The sequence below is a fragment of the Pteropus alecto genome, unplaced genomic scaffold (genome assembly GCF_000325575.1).
Source record: "Pteropus alecto unplaced genomic scaffold, ASM32557v1 scaffold45, whole genome shotgun sequence".
NCBI classification, from domain to species: domain Eukaryota; kingdom Metazoa; phylum Chordata; class Mammalia; order Chiroptera; family Pteropodidae; genus Pteropus; species Pteropus alecto.
The window spans coordinates 30,389,813-30,411,209 of record NW_006442491.1 but is presented as its reverse complement, the minus strand read 5'-3'; the positions used below and the strand labels follow the sequence as shown (position 1 = coordinate 30,411,209).

General features: G+C 33.9%; 1 protein-coding gene across 3 annotated transcripts in view; it reads right to left on the bottom strand.

Annotated features, from left to right (window-relative positions):
- The window catches only part of NCOA3 (nuclear receptor coactivator 3), a 94,601-nt gene that overhangs the window by 39,209 nt on the left and 33,995 nt on the right, over window positions 1-21,397 (bottom strand). For 2 of the 3 annotated variants that reach the window (XM_006921894.3, XM_015596972.2), the window contains exon 2: window positions 5,619-5,697. The exons of the other annotated variant lie outside the window; for it this stretch is intronic. The gene's annotated coding sequence lies outside the window, so the exon portion shown is untranslated. The remainder of the gene's footprint in view (window positions 1-5,618; window positions 5,698-21,397) is intronic. 3 annotated transcript variants of the gene reach the window in all.

Genomic DNA, 21,397 nt, shown 5'->3' with positions numbered 1-21,397 from the left:
GAAATGAAAAATTTCTCACTCAGGATGCAAATCATAAACTAAAATTCACAAATGTATTTGAAAACTGAACTAAAAAAGATGGCTAAAAAAATTCATCAATATTGGCAGATAAATTCACTGCCCAATAAAATAAAATCTTGAAATAAGTTTAAAATAAATGTTTACAATCTTTAATAAGAATTGACAACCATAGAAAAACTAAATGAAAAGAAGCAGAATAAATGGTTGTGAAAAGAATTAATTTCAAACCTTTGGATATATATAAAGTATAAAAAAAGATAGTACAGCTCATTATCTGAGTACCAAATATCCCAGCTCTGGATAAATTTGGTTAGCAAGGGATATTTAAACTCATCTCTAAAATCAAACTCAATAGACAAGATTAATGCCTAGGACACACACATACACACATACACAACTGGATAAAACTGATGAATCCAACCAGAATGAAGCACAGTGAAGTAAAAAAGAGGAAAGAACACAGACTTCAGAGTTGATCTAAGCCCCGGTATAATATTAACAAATTTAAATCTCTGCACTTCAATTTCCTATTCTCTAAAAGGGATACACTATCACCTTACAAAGTTGCTTAAAGAATTAAAAACCATGTGCCTCCCCGTCCCCCCAAAAAAACAGCTAAGTGTCTGGACAGATGGTAGGCTTGAAAAATGGCTATGATTTACCAGAAAGGTTATTAAAAAAATAGAATTTTTTTCTGTAATTATAAAGTGACTACATCTACCATCCATATAAATTCAGGAAACGATGTACTATTTGTGTTTTCTAACTCCTATATCAGCGGAATAACTTACGTGAATTGTCTGAACCTAAGAGGGAACTAAAGAGATGTCTTTTGGGAAGTACTAAATTCTCAAATACTAAGATATACAAATAAAGTTCTGGTAGTGGTCTTAAAGTATTCTTATGTAAACACTTCAAATATTTTCTTTAAACCTCTCTGATGCTGCACACTTCTCTGTCAAAAGAATTTACAGAAACAGTACCTATTGTTAGAAAGGGCACTTGAGTCACAAGTGATTAAGGACGATTTCCTCTTTGAAAATTCATGTTAAAATTCATAATTAATTGATCTACAATTTTTTTTTAAATATAAAGACTGGCAATTTAACTAGCTTAAATTTTAAATTGCTTTCACTATTCATCATTCTTAATAAAATGACTTCCCTTTCAACCGCCAAAAGAAAATGGAAAGGAATGGAACGCAGGCTTCTTATATTTCAAATGGAATTGAGAGAGAAGTAATTAATGAAACAGCCACAATTTACATGGTATCCTCACACCACAAAACAGGCTTACCAAAAGCCAAATTAAACTCTCATACACACAAAAAATTAACTAACTCCCCATTCCCAGGGCCTTACACAACTGCATCATATCTAAAAATGAAAAGATAGTAAGATTACAGCTGTGCATGGCCAATATATCTTCAGAAGTCAAAGCACATCTACTGCTTTCTTGATCTGCACATCAATATATCTGAGGGTTGCAGTATCTGAAACCCATACCAACGATAAAAAGATGTTATTTTAATTAACAAGTTTGCCAACACACTATGAACTTTACAGTTTTATTCTAGAACTCTTTTTAAATTACTGCAATCTTATTTTAAAGAAAATTTCAAAAGGCTAAGAACACTAAAAATCATGCAATTCCAATTCTCTTTGTCACCCTCCAGTAAAATAACTAGCTCTATAAAAATCTTTTCAAATAGAAAAGCAATACACTAGTAGTTGATTTAGAAAAAAAGGTCTGTAACTAAGTTTTCTATATTATGGACAAATTTTAAGTAGGGGAATGAAAGAAATGCCAAATCACACATTGTGTAATAAGATTAGGTGTATTTTTACTTGTAATAATTTAAAAACCATGGAATACATTAGGTGTATTTTTACTTGTAATAATTTAAAAACCATGAAAGATAAAATTCTACAGAATGAATTAAAGATCCTAAACTGTAGCTCTTCAGGTACTCACAAAATATATGCACATAGTGTGCTTGTACACTCGCATGGTACGAGTGTAATATATGAAGCTCATTAAAGAGTAATACTTAGTTTCATTGATACGTGATGGAAAATATATTTACATTTTGGGAACATATGCTGACCACGTGTGCACATGCAAAGCTTTCAAAGTTACTTTAAAATGTGAAAATGAGTAAGACTCCTGTTATCCTTGATAAATGTCAGCTGCCATGCACTCAGGCCCAATTCACACTATTTTTCACAAAGCAGAGTCCTAGCAAAGGCAATTTTGAATCCACCAGCTGCACGTAATGGTTATACATAGCAAATTCTATTCAAGGTCAGAAGTTTAGAGGTTTTCAATATCAACTTCAAAATAATGCAGGCTTTATATGTTAAATATTACACAGATTCAAAAACATATTCTTACTAAACAGTTGTTGGAAACGAAGACTGAATCATAAGAAAGTAATTACTCTAAGAGTTTGGCACATGACAGAGCCATTTATAACAGTGATATAAACTGGACTATTTGTACAACAGTTCACTTTTTACATCATTGAGCTGATATTCAGGCCAATTATATTTCTTAATTAAGTTATAAAATTAAGTACTACAAGAGCTATATTATTACCAATCTGACCATTTTTATATCTGTGTTTCCAAGTCCAATAAAACTGTCCTTTTAATGAACCCTGGCTATGAACAATTACTAAAACCTTATCTCCTCCCTTTTCACCAAGAGCAGAAAAAGAGTGACTGGATTAGTATAGCAATTCAGATAGTTTTTGTTCATGTCAAAGATGGCATCTTAAAATTTTAATGATTTTCTCTACATATTTTGAAAGCTCCATCATTAAAGCAAAGTAACTTAACCTTCAGTCTTTGACTTTAATAATAAAAACAACTATCAATAGGCATTTTCTGTTAAAAGCATCTCTGTATAATATTCGTGACCTCTGCTCAAAAACATTTATCTTTTAAACTAAACTGCTGTTTAGTCAACATTAAAGTCAAAATATTTAAACTTTTAAAATTACAAATGCTTAATATTCTCCTACATATCATCACAGAACCAGTTACTTCCAATTTTAAATATATCATTAGTCATCATCAGTCCTCTTTCCATAGAAGGACACCCTTAAAAGTTTAAAACCAAAAAGAAAATTAAAATGGGGTGAGGAAGTAAATGTGGTCTGATTACCTCAAGTAAAATAACTTTGGCTTTTCCACTTGTAACCACAGCACTTCATTAGCTCTAAATAGCAGATATACCAAAATTATGGCTTTCTTGGTAATTTTTTAAAAATTACTATTATAAGCTTGAGAGCAAAAACTGATTTCTGAACATTCTGCTGCTAGATATCCATAAGTATCTCCCAAACGTTTAATGGACAACAGAAAAGTGCAGATAGGTCTGGGTATGACTTTAATTTTTTTTGAAGAATTCTTTTTGATATAAACGTTCTTGACACATGAAAAAGATACAGTGCTGGAATTAGCATTAACCCTATAATTACTATAAGGCTACAAGAAGCTTTAGAAAAACTGAAGTAAGTTCAACTAACATGTTACTTTTGAAACCCAGCAATGCCATGAGAAAAGTAACTATTTTTCCATCCTTTATGGCATCATAGAACTCTTACTATTCCTCAATAAATCAGCTATATTCTTTAACACCTTTATGGGAATACAATTCACTTACCATACATTTAAAATATGCAATTCATTAGCTTTTAATATATTCAAAATTGTATAACTGTTACCACAATCAATTTTAGAACATTTTCATTACCCCAAAAAGAAACCCAGTATCCCTTAGTTGTCTCTCCCCTAATCCTCCCAATGCCCCTCCCCCACCTCACAAACTCCCTCTCCATGCCCCCGCCTTAGGCGACCACTATCTACTTTCTGTCTCTATGGATTTATCTATTCTGGACAGTTCATACAAATGGAATCATACAATATCTAGTACTTTATGACTGGCTTTCATTTAGCACAATCCTTTCTAGTTCATCCATGTTGTAGCATATATCAGTACTTCATTTCTTTTTATTTCTGAATAATACTTCATTGTACGGATATACCGTATTTTATTTATCCACTCATTAGTTGATAGATATTTAAGCTGTCTCCATTTTTTGGCATAATGAATAATGTTACTATGAACATTTATGAAGTTTTTATGTGACCTACATTCTTAAATGAGAAGTTACAAGCACTAAGAAATCAAAACAGATTTTGATGATATATGCAAAGAAGCCTCAAAAGTTTGCTAGTAAACAGGAAAGAAACCAAATGTGCAATTTTAGCTATGATTAATATGCTAAGGGCTCTAATGGAAAAAGTGGACAATATGCATGAACAGGTGGGTAATGTACACAGAGAGATGGAAGCTCTAAGGAAGAAGCAAATGGGAATATCAGAAACCAAAAAACACTAACAGAAATGAATAATGCCTTTGATGGGTTTATTAGTTGACTGGACACAGCTGGGGGTGGGGGGAGAGTGAGCTTGAAGATATAGCAATACAAACTTCCAAAACTGAAATGCAAAGAAAAAGAAAAATATATTCGAGAATCATGGAACAATTACAAAAGTTACATGCACAAGGGGAATACCGTTTACATGAAATCTAAGAAAAGGCAAAACTGTAGTGACTTAAGAGCAGATCAGTGGCTGCCTGATATTTTCCTATGTTTAGAAAAGTTTATAGTTTTAGCATTATTTAGGTCTATGATCCATTTTAATTTTGTGTATGGTGTGAAGAAAGGATTGAGGACCAATTTTTAAAATATGGTTATTTCATTCCAGGGCTAATTATTGAAATGGTTCTCCTTTTTCCATTGCATTGCTTTGGCAATCAACATCAAGATCTTTTTCTAGTGTCTATTCTGTTCTATTGATTTATATATCAATCCTTATGCCCCCATATATTTCAAGTAGGTAGAAATAGTAGATAAGCAGCAGTAAAGGGACATGTGGACAAATACAAGCAAGAAATTATTAAATCTGGATCAAGGATGCTAAAATTAATAAAAGAAAGTGTTATAAATGTAGGAGACATGAAAACTGAAAACCGGATAAGGCCTGTTTACTAAAATGTATCAAAGGGGGTGGGATTCGAAGACTCAGATTTCAAGTCTAGCTAATGAAGAGAATGGTGGTATTACTAAAAGAAATTTAACTAGCTAATAAGCAAAGCGCTGCTTTCTCAACTATCATTTCTCCTATTCCAATGCAATCATGAAAGTTAGGAGAGGAGTTAGATGAAACACTATTTGCTAACACAAGTAATCTGGGGAAACCAGTCTTCACAAGGTGAAATGATAACAGGTGGGAATGATTCAGATTTTGACTAAATGCCATTAAAAGAGTCACACACAAGGAAAAAGTGGGCGGGGGGGGTAGTGTCTCATAGTAAACTGTAGCATACAGTTCCCTTCCTCCTCAAAAGTTACACACACACACACACACACATACATATTCACTCGTTCAACTATTATTATCATTAAAGAGAAGAACATGAAGTATTAAACAAGTTTAAATTATAAATTAAAGAAGAGGGCAGATCTCTTCAGAGGGTGAAGTAAGAAAATTACAAAGGATTGAGTCAAAGTGAAACTGAATTACCTGGCTAACCAGTCAAATGACGTTCAAGTAGTTTATTTTTATTGGTCTCTGACTCCACTGTTCAGCAAGTATTTTGATCCTGAAGACAAAAAAAAGGAGGGGGGGGTTGAATTTATTGCCCTTTCTTAATAATAGTACTATTATTAATCACACACAAATTAACTTTTCCCACTTTTCCCTTCCCTGGACATATGAAACACACCAAAGAAAGGCTATCAAGTAAGAGGCCTCTTCCTGGGAATTTGAGCTGATGCCTTATTTTGCTATATATTACTACTTCTGCTTAAAAAGTGAGGCATGGAATACACAATATGTTCTGTCAGTTTGTAAAAATGAGGAATACCAAGAGGGGTAGAGGAAACCAGCTCCAAGTCCTGAAAAGTGATCAAATGAGTAAGCTGAACTTGGGGTGTCCCCACCTGTCCAAAAGGAGTGTTCAACAAATAACAATTAAAAACAATATTAATATTGTGGCAGAAGCTAATGCTTAAATACCCACCAGATGGATGGATGGACAAGGTAAGCAAGCAAGAAAAAGAACCTGGACGTTTTCTCCTTCTCTACGAAAGGCTACACTTGAGTCACCAACAAGAAATATTTTTAAATGGGAGATAGAGAAATGAGGGGCAGTTCTTCAAGTTCTTCAAAATAATCTTCAATAAAATACACGACATATAAAGAACAGACTTCTTCTGCACTTGAGAAAATGTGAAGGTGGCTCTGGTGTAATAAAAAAGTGAGCCAGTAAAAACATTCAACCCTCACCTTATGAATTTCCAAATGTAACAATAAAGCAACAATCTGACTACCACTAATTCTAGTGTTACCTGTATCAAGACAACAACCATAACTATGTCTTAAAGTTAACAGCAATCATGCTGAAATTGGCAGGTCTGTTGGGAAGTGGTGTAAGAAAAAAATGATATATTTACAAGTTCCAAGTAACAAACATATCACAGTCATGACAAATTAGTATGCAGATAGGGGACAACCAATCACAATCTAGTTGCATGATATGAAGCGTCTGCTTAACTTCTGAAACCCAAATTAAAGGTGAGAAAATTGGGAGAGAGGGGAGCACATCATATGTGGTACACAAAGGGAAAAGAGGAAAATCCAGGTAGTATTATCAGTGCTATGCAATTAGTTATAAAAAGAGCTGATATATCTACTAACATGTCTACCTGTAATCACAGTATAGTCTCCAGCTTATAACTGAGATATATGCTAAAAGTAAACGGGTTCATGGAATACATCTTCTAATGCACAACAGTGTAACTAGTTGTTAGCATAATGGTTAAAGAGCGAAAGCTTTGGAGTCCACCAGATCTACATCTCCCAACTCTTTCACTTACCAGCTAGGTATCCCTGGGTCAACTTAAGACTTCTTCAAGCCATATATTCTCATCTTGAAATGGGAATAACACCTCATGAGAAGGCTATTGTAACGATTAAATGAAAATGCTTAAATTCCTTATTAGTATCACTATATAAATGCTCAAAAAATAAAAACTATTAGCCAAAAGATTATTGGACACATAATATAACTTAAGGATTTCCAAGCACATTGAAATGAAAAAATTGGAGAAAATACAATCATTAGTTTTAGTTTTTAAATGAATTCAATGTTTTATGACTTGAATTTTTATGACATCCAATTTAATTAAAGGAAATGGAGGAAAAGGTAGGCCGAACTTCTGCAAAGAAAATCCAAAATTTTCTGGCCTTGGTTTTAAATCAAGTTTCACTTCAGAAATGGTTCTTTTGTTGTTATATGGGGGAAGGGACAAGGTAGTAAGGAAGACTTAGTACCTACAGAACAAGAGGGGTGGGTAGGAAAAGGGATTTGAGTCAGAATGTACCCAGTATCGTAACAACTAACCCAGGAAACAAGTACTGCTGCCTGGTGTGGAATGTTGACAAGCAGATCTTACGTTAATACTCAACTATTATTGTACCACTGCTGAGAACTATTTAAAAGAGTGCTGATCCACTCATTTTGCACCCCATAACTCCAGGCATCCAAAGAAACACCACCTCACCTCCAAAGTGCACAGCTGTACTAGAAAGGTCCCCAAGTAGTCACAGCTCAATGACTGGCTTGCCTCCCAGGAACGTGAAAGGGTTCTAAACAGTACTATATACCAGGATCCTATAAAGTATGGAACTGTTAGGAAAACTGCAGTTAACTTGTCTAGAACCAAGATTCTGCAAAAGCAATAATAGTCCTAGAACATTTCTTGGAACGGTATTTCTTACCTTTATCAAAAATAAGCTTACTCTTATCCCTTTTCATAGTTTGGACATTAGCCAATCATACATATATAAATAAAATCACAGACATAAAAAATGAATGACACATTCCCAAAATACTATGTAACTGAAAAGGAGGGGACATTAATTTTTCTACTAGAATTAACAAAAAGGTGACTGATAAGATCCACAGTATCAAAACCTGCATCACTAGAAAACTAATGGGAGGGAGGGTCAAACTGAGCTTTGTTAAAAGCTAGTCTGAAAAGATGTGCCTCGAGGCCAAAACAAAGACTCAAACTGGGGGAAGGGAGTTGACAGAGGAAAATCCAAACTAATGCTGATGCTTGGAAACACAAATGAACAAAAAGAGGACACTGAATGTTATGAACATGTCTTTCTTTTTGCTGGTGAACATGGAAGATGTCAAGGACTCTACTATTAATCATATTAAACTCATTGTTCTTTCCATGCTGCTGCAGGCAATGCTCCCAGGGACCTCCCTCCTCTGTTCCCTAAAATCCCAGAGATGGAGATTCAGTCTTTGGGAAAAGCTAGCTGTTGCCCACTCATCTTAAAAGCACTACAGAATAAGTTTGTTCACCAATTAAATTTCAGGGTACTTAATGGTTACCCAATATTGGTGTAAATTTAACATTCTTTTGCAGTTCAGATTATTTATCAAGTGATAAATATATCATACTTTGTCAAAACTGTAACAATGGATTTTATTTGCATCAGTCAACTGAAACCAATCTGTATCTATACTGATAGGGAAAAAACAGATGTAAGTTAAAAATCAACTGAAAATTTTAAATTGTATAGAAAAGTTACTGCTTTCTTTAAAGCTGTATAAACAACTCAGTGAATTTTTTTTTTTTACTATTTATTACTTAATCCACTATTATGTGTTCAAGTAAAAATGTATTTGGTACCCCAGAGGACACTGGTAATACACTAATGACAAACTTTTTAAAATACCATCATCTTTTTGACAAGGGGGCAGGAATTATTTCAAATTACAGCATATGCATGTCTAGTAAAGTAAGGACAGGGTTAAAAAGACTGCCATGTATTACCACTTCTCCTATGATATACAAGGCCTAGCTGATTTATAATAATTTGTTCTACATCATCATTTAATAAAATATAATAAATGCTTAGTCCTATATGGAGACAACCTGAAAATTTAAATGATGCAGTAAAATCCTAGGTTTTGGAAGTCCAGCTTCTTGAAGTGACCTTGTGTAAGACATTTAATTCAATTAAATGTTTGCTGTGTACCTATTAGATGCCAGGCACTGCACTGGCAGTCAGAAGTATAAGAAAATATGGTTCCTGCCGTTAATTAGGAAAGAAGCAAGTATAAATAACCACTATAGTTCTCAAAATGAAAACTATGTCCGTTTAGTAAGGATTTGCTGAGCATCAATGTGCTACACTGTGCCAGACACCAGGGATACAAGGAAGTACCAGAAGTTGAAGATATAGAGTCCAACAATATTAAAGAAAAGAACTGCCCTTGCCTTTTTCATAACTGTAAAGCACTATTTAAATGTGAATGCAAGACAAATCCAAAACCATTTACCTCAGCAAAGAGATTAATGAAATTTAAATGTACAGATAATTTCTACAATTATTTTCCATAGTTATCACAACTAAAATGCCATTTGAGTTTATAATAAGACAAAGGCATTTTTGTAAAATGTTAGCCAATTGTATAAAAATTACATGAGACAGAGAAAACATTAATGGGGTGTATATAAAGGCTGCTGAAAATGAAAGCTATTTTTAACTCAACATACCCAGGAAATTACACCATACATTTTGCTTACACAACGATACTAACCACTGATGAACAATGGCAGTAAATATAACCATTCTGCATTTTTGAAATTACCTTGAGATTAAGGAGAAAACTAAAAAATCCGGTTGGCAGACCAGTTTATTAACAGGCCCCACATCTTTGGCTGAGTTTTAGTTAGTAATGACACGGTTACTAAAACAGGCATGCAAGCGAGGCACTTGCCGGTGCTTGTTCAGTTTCCCTCTCCCCCCTCTCTTGGAAAAACTGCATGCAGTGCTGCATGATCACACAAAATAAATACAGGAAAGGGGGTGGGAGAGCTGGGTGGGGAGGTGAGCCGAAGCTCTGGGCTCCACCAGTGGACAGCGTTCCACAAGAATTGCTACAGGGTCAAAAGTTTACAGTGGTTTCAATTTCACCTTTTAGCAGCCAATCAGGAAACAGAGACTGCAAACTGACCCCTCAGGCTGCAAATGAACATTAACTCATTGGCTACCAGGATTACATATATTCCTTTTCTTGGAAGGCTTTCCTTTTCCTTTTTTTTTTTTTTTTTCTCCTTAAAGCAAGGGGTGGGCATAAGGCAAGAATATTTTAAGTGCAAAGTGACAATCTTATTTAAGACCATGTATTTTAAACATGTATTTGAGGGAAGAAATAATGAAGTATTTATCATCTTCCTCCTTGAAATCGGTTTCTTTATCCTGTAGTATCTAACAAACAAATCATTAATGCTAGTATCAAGACAAAGAGTGAACTTAGGCAGGTTAAAGAGACAGATTTATCTCCACAGGTTGCAATTCTAAGAACAATTTATAATATGATAAAAGATAATGGATGGTTGTGTATCCAGTAAATGCTTTAAAAACAACACAAAAAATTTAAAGTTTTTACCTATACCCCAATTTTTTATTTGCATAGATTCCCCCACCTCCTCTCCAAATCATTATTATAAACATGTAACATGCCTGTCTCCTTTTCATACTGTACATCTACCGAAACGCAGGTACAGATCCTAAGGTTTCAGCTTTCTTTTCCTCTATTTCTTCTCTCTAAACATCAGTACCCAGGAGTGATCCCTTATATAATAAACTTAAGAGTCGACGCTTTGGTAATAGATCCAACTGCTGTCTAATTCATTTTTATGTAAATTTCTTCCAAATGCATAAAACATCAGTAAACTAATCCATTAAATACTCTTTTCAACATTCTTTATTTCACATTGAACAAGGTTAAAATGAAGATCTGTGCTACATACACCTTAACTATCCTACATTTAAAAACTAGATTTCTTTGAAGCATTACATGATAAAAGTAAAATATTTATATTAACTGCTCTATCAAAATGATCTGTTAAATCCTAAATAAGCATATCTGTGAACTTGTTGTTAGCAATATTTCTCATTAATACAATAGGTAGTCGAATTTCAGCGGGCTTATTGACTTAAATGTAAGGTTATATTTAGAAGCCGCTGTAGGCACTACTACTGCCCAAGAAAATTATTTCACGTAGGATATTCATTTTCTTACCCAAATCAGCAAAGTAAGACACCACAGGTATTTCTGGATACCCAAAGGTTACCAATATACAAAATTGCCTTATTTAATATATAAATGCTAAAGGGCTCCAAAATAAATTCACAGTGCATAAAGTTACCATAGCAATTTATTATCAGTTGCTAATATAGTAAATACAGAAACTTGATGCTGATATAGGTCTCTTTTAATTTAGCATTTAAAAAAAAAGTAATTTTCTGGTAAAAACTCCCAAACCTTCATGATTTAAGTTTATGCATATTTGTCATAAAAAGTCTATACTCTAAAATCTAGGGTTTTTTTTAAACATGACTTACAGAAGCCTTTTTTTTTGTATATAATACGTTATATTGAGTCTTCTGTGTATCTTCTTTTTACAAGATGGCCTCATTTTGAAAGAAAATGGATGCGATAAAATTTTACATCAAGTCAGCATGTTAGCAAGAAGCTTTTTTGTGTGTTCTGAATTTGATTAATACAAGCCAAGGTCACTTCCTGAAAGATGCCTACCACTGCAGCTGCAGGCAAACTAGACTCTAGCGTTAGGCTGGGGGAAGGGAACGGGTGATGGCGTTTATTAACACTGAGACAGGCTTCCATCTTCACCAGCAGCTGTATAAAGAGGGGCGAACAGGAAGATCCCAGAATTCCTGGCATATAAAGATTAAAATATTTCTACTTAATATTTAAAAACAAAGTTAACTCAGTATAATACTCGTGTCAAAATTATATCAAAGATATCTTCGCTGCTACAATACATTAAAACATTTCACTTAATACTATACAAATCATCTAATACCAGACATTGAAGTAAACTTAGCATTCAACACAATACCACCTGTACTTGCTATGCAAAATGCTTACAAAGGAAGATACAGGCCCTTGAAGAAAACAGAATAAGATTCGAATTTCTCTTACCTAAAATCAATGGTGGCCTAAAAGTTACAAAAGTAGAAATCCAAAACATAAAAGCCTATATTGCAAAATATGTGCAAATTCTGTACTGAAATTCAATTTTCTTCTCACCAATATTAATATGTCGTCTCTGTGCTCAAAAAACATCATCAAAATATACATTATCAGTAACTAGAACAAACTCTCTCTCCTTGAATAATTAATAATAGCAAGACTTAATTGAGCAGTTACTATGTACAGACAGGAAACCATACTAATTTGCTTAGCCTATCAGCTTTGAGGCTCTATATACATTTCGACTAACTGGATAAAATATTAGGCAGAATCAGAAAATCTATATGCTCCTTGTAATTTTCTATTTATAACCTTGGATAAATTCGATTAATTTTGTGTACCTAATTTTCCTACCTACCAAAAGGGAGTTATGCTTAAACCATGATATTCCACAAATACATATAATAAGGAAGGCATCTCTGTACTGTTAATGGTTGTATAATAAACGCAAAACCTGGCCTTTTTTAATTGTCAGCATGTTCAAAGCCATTATATTTCTATTTTCTGCATAAATTGAGAATATAATTTTGTTCCTCCCTTATGCTCCTCATCCTTTTATTGTGATTGAAGTTTGAAGGTTCAACAACAACAACAAAAAACATGAAGATTTTAGATGCTCAAGTTCAAACAAACTGATATTGCTTGACTTTTTTTAAGCCTTTTACCTTTCAATGATTGGCAGGAAAGGGCTATAATGTAATGGGCATAGAGCTTTCAGCATACATAAAAGGCTTTCTAAAATCATTTTAGGAAAAGGAAGGCAACCAAGTACAAAATACTTAAGTCCCTAAATTCAAAGAATCTAGTGGCTGGCATGGCAAAGGAAGGCATTCAGAAGAATGCAACAAGACCTTATCACACACCTTTGAGACAGGACAAACTACAAAAATGGAGAAAGGGTAAAATTAAATTAGTTATTCATATCCCCTGCCCCCCCACCCTGCCACGGACACCTTGTGAGGCACTGAGAAGGGATAAATTTTTCCTCAATTTCTCCAAGCCTCTATATTCTTTTTTTCCAATCACATGAATTATCCCAAAAATAACTCGGAACAAAGCATAGAGGTAAGCAGTGGCTAGCTAGCTTCTTGCCATAGACCAGGGCATGAGAGGTGCAACCATCCCTCTCATCTCCAATGAAATCATTCTTCTCCCCTGGTTTTAGCCAAGTACCCAACTCGTTCCTCACTTGACAAACAAGACAAAACAAACTCAGGGCCACAGCAGCTAGTTGCCTCGTCTTCTACTTGCACCGATGCAGCTTCTGTGCCATACACAGAACCTGAAAGGAAATACTGACTCTAAAATAAAAGCAAACAAAATATTGGCCATCCTGTCTTCTTGCTCTGTCAGAGTGGTTCACAGACAAGTTTGAGAATCACTCTTTAAGATTCAATGTTTTTTAAAAAAAAATGACTGAAATATTTTCTAGGCATCAAACTGAACACATAGTTATTTTTTAAACAGAATGTCTCACTTATTGGATAGCCACAGTACTATGCCATATAAAACGGTACTATTAATCAGTAATAATGTAACTATACCACATACTTACTCTTTTAAAAGATATTAGACTATAAGCCTCAACCATATCTCTCAAGTGAAAAAGCTAATAGGCTGTCATTACAAATGCCTAGCACAAAGTTAACAGTATGTATAAATCATCCATTCTTTTCACAAATATTTGCTGATATTATACCATATTCTACAGTACTGCTAATTCCAGGTTCTGTGGATATAAAGGTAAACAAGACACGAGGCCCTCACAGAAGTCCTTAAATTCACAAAGCCTAGACCCTGGGTGTAGCAAAGGGAAATGCTCAGAGAAGTTCAAAAAATCCTAAGCATATGTCTTTGAGATGGAGTAAATCTTAAAGATGGACAATGGATAAAATCACAGAGCTTACATTTTATTCGATATTAACAAACAACAAATAAACAAGGTATTTTCAGAAAGTGATAAGTGCCATAAAGGAAATAAATAGGGCGATGTGATATAGAAAGGGGGGAAAAGTAGGAAAAGTGAAGTAGTTTCAGGTCAGAAAAGGGCTCTCTGAGGATGAAACAGTTAATCTGAGGGCTGAAAGGAACCAATCATGCAAAGAGACTTCTAGACAGACAGTACTATATATGATAGCACTAATAGAGAATTGACTAATAATAGTTAATTTCGTTATCTATTTTATTATCATTAAGTCCAATAGTCTCAACCTTCTTCCCATTTCTACTCTGGGACCCACACTGTTGACCCATGGGAACTTGAAAATTATGTGCTAACCTGTTTTAAAATATGCTTCATTTTTAAAGTTAAGTTTAATAAAGTCAATGAAAAGAACCATATTTAAAGCCAGTACACAACACAGCTGCCACCAACACTGTCAGGAAAAGCCAGACAATGGGTGCAAAAAACATACAGCACATCCACTCATTAAAAGAGACTCTCAGGACCTCACGCTTGAGTTTATTTGTTCTTATTTCTTTCTAGCTTATTATAATTGTGTGTACTTGGCTTCCCAACCTCATGGCGAATCAGAAGGGAGAGAAGATGAGAAGCAATGAGTACTGACAACAGGAGGAAAGTACGGCCAAGTGGCTGGCAAACGATAGCGAAGGAAAGAAAATAGAATTAAGAAAAAAAGAAAACAGGAAAAAAATCTTAAAATTAAAGTGGTGTAGACTCTAGTGTCTTTCAGTCTAAAGAGAAATAATCCTGTTTAATTCAGGAGGTATGAGAGGTGTCACCCAAAGCCTCTCCCCCTCCCACAAAAAAAGGTAATAGTAATGTTCCCAATGTTCTGACTCATTAAGAAAAGATTAAATACACTTAGCATACTGCTTGAAAATGAGAAGTTTGAATACACTTACAGGGTTTTCATTTCCTAGGGTTAAATTTTTTTATAAGTGTTATGCCTTAATGGTTGTTTTGGCTGTGGGCATTCACTAAGGGTTTCTCTATTCCCAGCCGCTCCCCAGTGTGTGGAGTAAGGCGGCGAGCAGCAAAGGTTAGGAAACCACGGGAGTTAGATGATTGACAACGGGGAGTCGGAGTTAAAGTAAGAGAGGACTTCCGCTAAATACAGCACAAAATCTAGAAGCCTACAAAGGGCAATACATTTTAAAATACCGTATTTTTATACATTCCAAATACAAAAAAACAAAACAAAACAAAACAAAAACAAAAATAAAATCCACCATGATCAAAGTTAAACATCAACTAGACAAATCTGGTACAATTTGAGCACCATAATAATGGTAAAGGATTATATCTACTGAATAAACTAAAAATTCATGAATCTACAATAAAAATATATACACAAAGAGAAAGCTCTTCCAATAAAAAGCAAACTCACAAATGTAAAAGAATTGATGGAACTAGAAAATCACCATTTGGCAAAATCATAGTAATTCATTCAGGAGGCAAGAATCATCAATAGAAGCTAAAACTAGTGGGTATAAATTTAAGGAGTAATAGGATATTTCCATAATTACAGACTCAAAACCTCTAAACCTCACAGGAAACTTTACAGTATCTTCCTACAAACCTTACAATGGAGAAAGTAGCAGACACCACCTCAACCAAATGGTCAAAGTTAACGTTATCAATAACAGAACTAATCAATGACATGTGCCTCTTGGTTGGACAGACTGAGACAACATGTCACTTCTAGAATACTCCTCCCCCAAAAGTGCAGAACCTGAACCTAAACATGAGAAAACACAACACTAGCACAAATTGAGGGACTTCCACAAAATAACTGATCTGCAGTCTTCAAAAGTATCAATGTCATGAAACACAAAGACCAAAAACCATCCCAAACTAAAGACAACAAAAGAGACAGAGCTGAATGCAATGCATGCGATCTTGGATTTTCCTTCTCTCTCAGGGACATTATTCAAATAACTGGTAAGATCTGAATAAGATCTACAGAATAGATTATTGTATCAATAATAATTACATGATTTTTATAATTGTAGTGTGATAATGTAAAAGAATCCCTTGTTTTGAAGAAATATATATTAAAGTATTTAGGAGTTAAGGGGCATCATGTCTGTAAACTTTTAAACGGATCAGAAAAAAAAATTTTAATGATAAGAGAAAGCAAATATGGTAAAATGCTACCATTTAAAGATGAGTGAAAGGTACCTAGGAATTCTTCATATTAGTCTTACAACTTTTCTGTAAGTCCCAAATTAAGGAGAAATAAAAAATAATTTAAAAGGTAAATAACAGACTGGGAGAAAACATCTGCAGTGTATATAAACAGACCAGGAATCAAAATTCACGAATTTTTATCATTCTTTTTAACAAACGGCCCCAGGGATAGGGGACCACGGGACAGGGGAGAGAGGGAAGTGAGGCCCCCGCCCCACAATCTCTCCCCAGCCACCCCTTTCCCCTTTATATATTTATAATCTATATACAAGCCCCGGGGTGGGTGGGGGGACAGGGGGCAAGGAGAATGCCCTCAGCGGGGTGGGGGCAACCCAGGCTCCTTATCCCCTCAGGACCTTCAGACAGGAATTGAAGCCAGAGAAAGACCTTCCAGCTGGGAGAGTACTTGATGACCCAGGTCCCCCAAGGCTGCTACTCAGTTTCGGATAATCTTGGAACGGCTTTATTTCTACTGAGTGTGGCTCTGCTCACCCCAAACTAAGGGGGAAGAAGCCCTTTCTTACAGATTAGTAAGAAAAGACAACAAAAGGAAAAATGGGCAAAGAATCAGAATAGGCAGGTTGCAGTACAAATGTCCAATAAACACACACAAACATGCGCAACCCCTCCAAGGGCTAGGGACATGTAAAATAAAAAACAATGAAAGGAAATGGCATCAGTTGGCAAAATTAACAATTTTAAGCATGTATCCTTTAGGCTCGACAAGCCCATGGCTAGGGATATAGCACAAGTACATTAAGATATAAAAGATATGCATAAGGATATTCAATATAACATCCTATAAAAAAGTAAATGAGGAAGGAACAATTAATGAACATCAGTCAATAGGGCAATATACAACTTCATGCAAGTTCTTTGAGGTGAGAGATTTCAGTATATTCTGTTCATTGATATTTCTCCCTAGTAACTGGTATATGGCAGGTGTTCAACATATATTCACTGAATTAATGAATAAATGGTTAAATAAAGGATATCTAAAAATGGTATATTATATAACCATTGAAAAAATGCAGATCTACATATATAATTACCTAAAAAGATGTTCATGAAGCTGAAAAAAAAATTTTTTTCAGGCAACAAATAACATGGTTTAAAGTGAGAACATGTCTACACAGATATATCGGCCTACACGAGGAAAAGCAGGGAAAGGTAGATACAATTCTGATAAGTAATTAAATTGAAGGAATGCTTGTTAATTGTACTTTTTCAAGAAATGGTGTAACAAAAAACTTCATGTTATCAGTATTTTTAAATAAAAATTAAAGAAGATGCCACAAAAAAAAATCTTAAGCGCCACAAAACGTTAAACGTCTTAATGTAATATAAAAAAAAATAATTATGAAAAATAATTAAGTAAGAGTTAAAAATCTTTGATCCTGATTCTATTTCCAGGAGTCTATCCAAAGGAAGTATTAGAACTGCAGACAAAGCCTGTGGTAACAAATGCTGACATCAGCATTACTTTTATCATAAAAGAGGAGCCTTTAAAATATTTAAAACTCTGAAACAATTCCACGTAAAAACAAGATGCAGAAATATATAGGAAATAAACACATAGAAAAGAAAGAAAATTTAGGAAATGCACCAAAATGTTAATCCACAAGATCCCAAGGTTACCAGTACCTTTTCCCACTTTAAAACTGCACCAAATTTTCCAAAATTGGTTTGTGTTGCTTATAATCACAAAATAAAAGGGACCTGAGAAGGTTGTGATTCATTTATAAACATTGCTAAACCTTATTTTACATTTGAAATACAAAATCCTAACTCTTTTCCAAAGCTAGATCACAAGTCCAATTCCTGGCCTTCATTTGCCAGTAAAGACAAAAAAAAAAAAAAAAAAAAAAAAATCAAGACCAGTCACAGACTAAAAGGAAAGATTTGTAAAACACATCTGATAAAGGACTTGTATCCAAAATATACATAGAACCCTTAAATAATAACAATAACAATGAGAAACAAATAATCAGCATAAGAAAACAAATCACCCAATTAAACAATGGCAAAAGATCTAGACACCCCACGAAAGAAGATATACAGATGGCAAATGAACATATGAAAAGATACTCAGTATTATATGATTTTAATAAATTACAAATTAAAAGAAAAATGAGATGCCACCACACATCTATTAGAATGGCTAAAATCTAAAAAACTGACAATAACAAATGGAGATGAGAATAAGAAGCAATAGGAACTTCCATTCATGGCTAGGGAAATGCACTCTGATGCAGCCACTTTAGAAGACAGTTTGGCAGTTTCTTACAAAGCTAAACATACTCTTACCATATGATCGGATAAATGCACTCCTAGGTGTTTACCCAATTGAGTTGAAAACATATCCACACAAAAACCTACGCACAATTGCTTACAACAGCAGCTTTACTTATAATTGTCCTTCGATAGGTGAATGGATAAACTGTGGTATATCCATTCAATGGATTATTATTCAGCAATAAAAATGAGTGGCCAAGCCAAGAAATGAATGAAGAAATCTTAAATTCATATTGCTAAGTTAAAGAAGCCAATCCAAAAAGGCTACATACTATATGATCTCAACTACACGACATTCTGCAAAAGCCAAAACTATAGAAACAGTAAAAAGGCCAGTGGTTACCAGGTTTCAGGAGAAAAGGATGAAAAGGTGAAGCACAGGTAACATTTAGAGAGGTGAAACTATTCTATGTAATACTACAATGCATTTATCAAAACCTATAGAACTAAAAAGAATGAATTTTAATGCAAAATACAGACTTCAGTTAGTAATACTATAGCAATAATGGTTAATTATAACAAATGTACCACTTGTTAACAGGGGAAATTGGGGATAGAGAGGGTATACATGGGAATCCTCCACTATATGCTCAATTTTTCTATAAATCTAAAACTATTCTAAAAAACAATCTATTAATTTCTTTAAATCATGGGAAATGCAAAGAAATATGCCACATTATCATATCAATATCTAACACTAAGTAATAACATTTTATAATATTTTTTATAACTAAGTTGCATAAAACTTTTAAAAAATAAGATGCAGAATTTCTATACCATATGCTCACTTCTATAACACCACCGATGCTCTCAAAATAAAAAAAAAGGAACATGAAAATTCTTTATCACAGACTGATGCAGTCTCTGGGTCATTAATCCGAACAGGTTGGTTCTCAATAAATTTAAACTTAATTCGATATGGAAGACTTTCATTTAAAATCTCACACAACCATTGTAAGGCTTTGAATATCACCTGCATAAGAAAAAATTTTAGATTTTTTTCCACCAATTCAAAAACTTCAAATGCCTACTATGTACCAAGATTTATAGATTATGACAGCATTTGCCTTGTCAAGGAAATTAATCTTATTTTCCAATGAAAATCTCTTACAATAAACTTGTTTTGACGACTGTTAAGTAGTGGAAAATACAAACCTCAGATGTTTCCAAAATAGAATTACAGACTGTCAGTGATTCACACAAAAAACTCAGAGCTATCTTACCAAGAAGAAATTTAACTTGTAAAATTACTAAGTATTTTTATATTTTTGGATTAAATACAAAAAGCACGAACATGTAACCAAAATGAATCAGGAAAGAAAATATTTTAATCCAGTTCCACAGGCAGCTCCTCACTCCCATTGACAACCTGACAGTAGCTGAGTAGATTCTCACAGAAGGAAAGCAACACTGACCTTGAAAATTTCTAATAATGACAAAACCTATAAGTACCAAGTGAGAACTTAAGGTACTGCTGTTCATTACACGGATATCTTTTCAGGCGCATGCATAAACAGGAAACACCACTTTTAGCACAAGTCTTGGGGAATATAAAAGTTTGCACATAGACAATTCTTTCAAGTACTAGAGTGGGAAAGTATGTTCAGGCTTTCAAAAGCAAGACACTAATAAATCTCATATTAGAACTTAAAATTTCCATCACCAAGAGACTTGTAGAGTAGAAGGAGAAAACAGAGCAATAACACTTATTGTTACAGTTATAGTATTGTTAGAGTACTATAAAATTGTTAATTACAGTAATAATATGCATTAACTTATCAGGAAAAGTATCTCATTGCACAGATAAGGAAGGACTCCAAAAGCTGTGACCCGACCAGTCCGATGAAGCACACTCTGGAGAATGCTACGATTCCATCTGTGATAAGTGGGAATGCCCATGAAAAAATATCCTAGCAAGATTTAAACCAATCTGCTGATATTTAGCTACATTACAACCATTAATTAGATTCATTCAGGCAAAACCCCAGCAAAAACCTTATTCCATAAGTCCTATATTAACATTTTAAATAGAAAAAAAATGGTCATTAAAAAACCACTTGTATACAACTTTCTAATCACAATCATCTTTATTATCGAATATAAGCAACAAAAAGCAGCCCCAAAATAATATTCAAAAAATAAGATCTCGAATTCAATAATACTGAATAGGTGCAATTACTTAGCATCTAACATATTCCCTAACCAAGAAGAGCCCAAACTAAATTTGCATCCTTTCAAATCACCTAGTCTTTGTTTATCCTTACATTAAAAAGGTTTTGTGATACCTAATGTAATCTGCCTGAAATCTTTCAGCAACCACATTATTTACCAAAAAGTTTAAACCATTTTTTAAACTAGAACTATTTTGTTAGATATCATTTTACTGTTTATAGTCATTAAAAAATACTTGCTCAAAAAGGATTTATTCAGTGTTTCCCTAAACATGAGACTGGAATCTAGATCAAGAAAATCTGGGTAGCTTCACACTCTAACTGACCTTTATTAGATGAAAGATTGTGTTTTGTATACAATCTAATCCCAAACAACTTTTTTGTCACTCCAATTATTTTTTTCATTCACCATTTTGAACCTAGGGAAACTAATGGTTTGACTCATTTTAAACTAGATTCTACCATAAAGAGAAGAAATGAAAATTTACTAGAATCCTAGGGTACACAGCATTTCACTGTCCATGGATAAGTAAACTAATGCTCAAGGTCTCACAAGTGATCGAACAGGGATTAATTACAACTCAGAAGAGCCTGA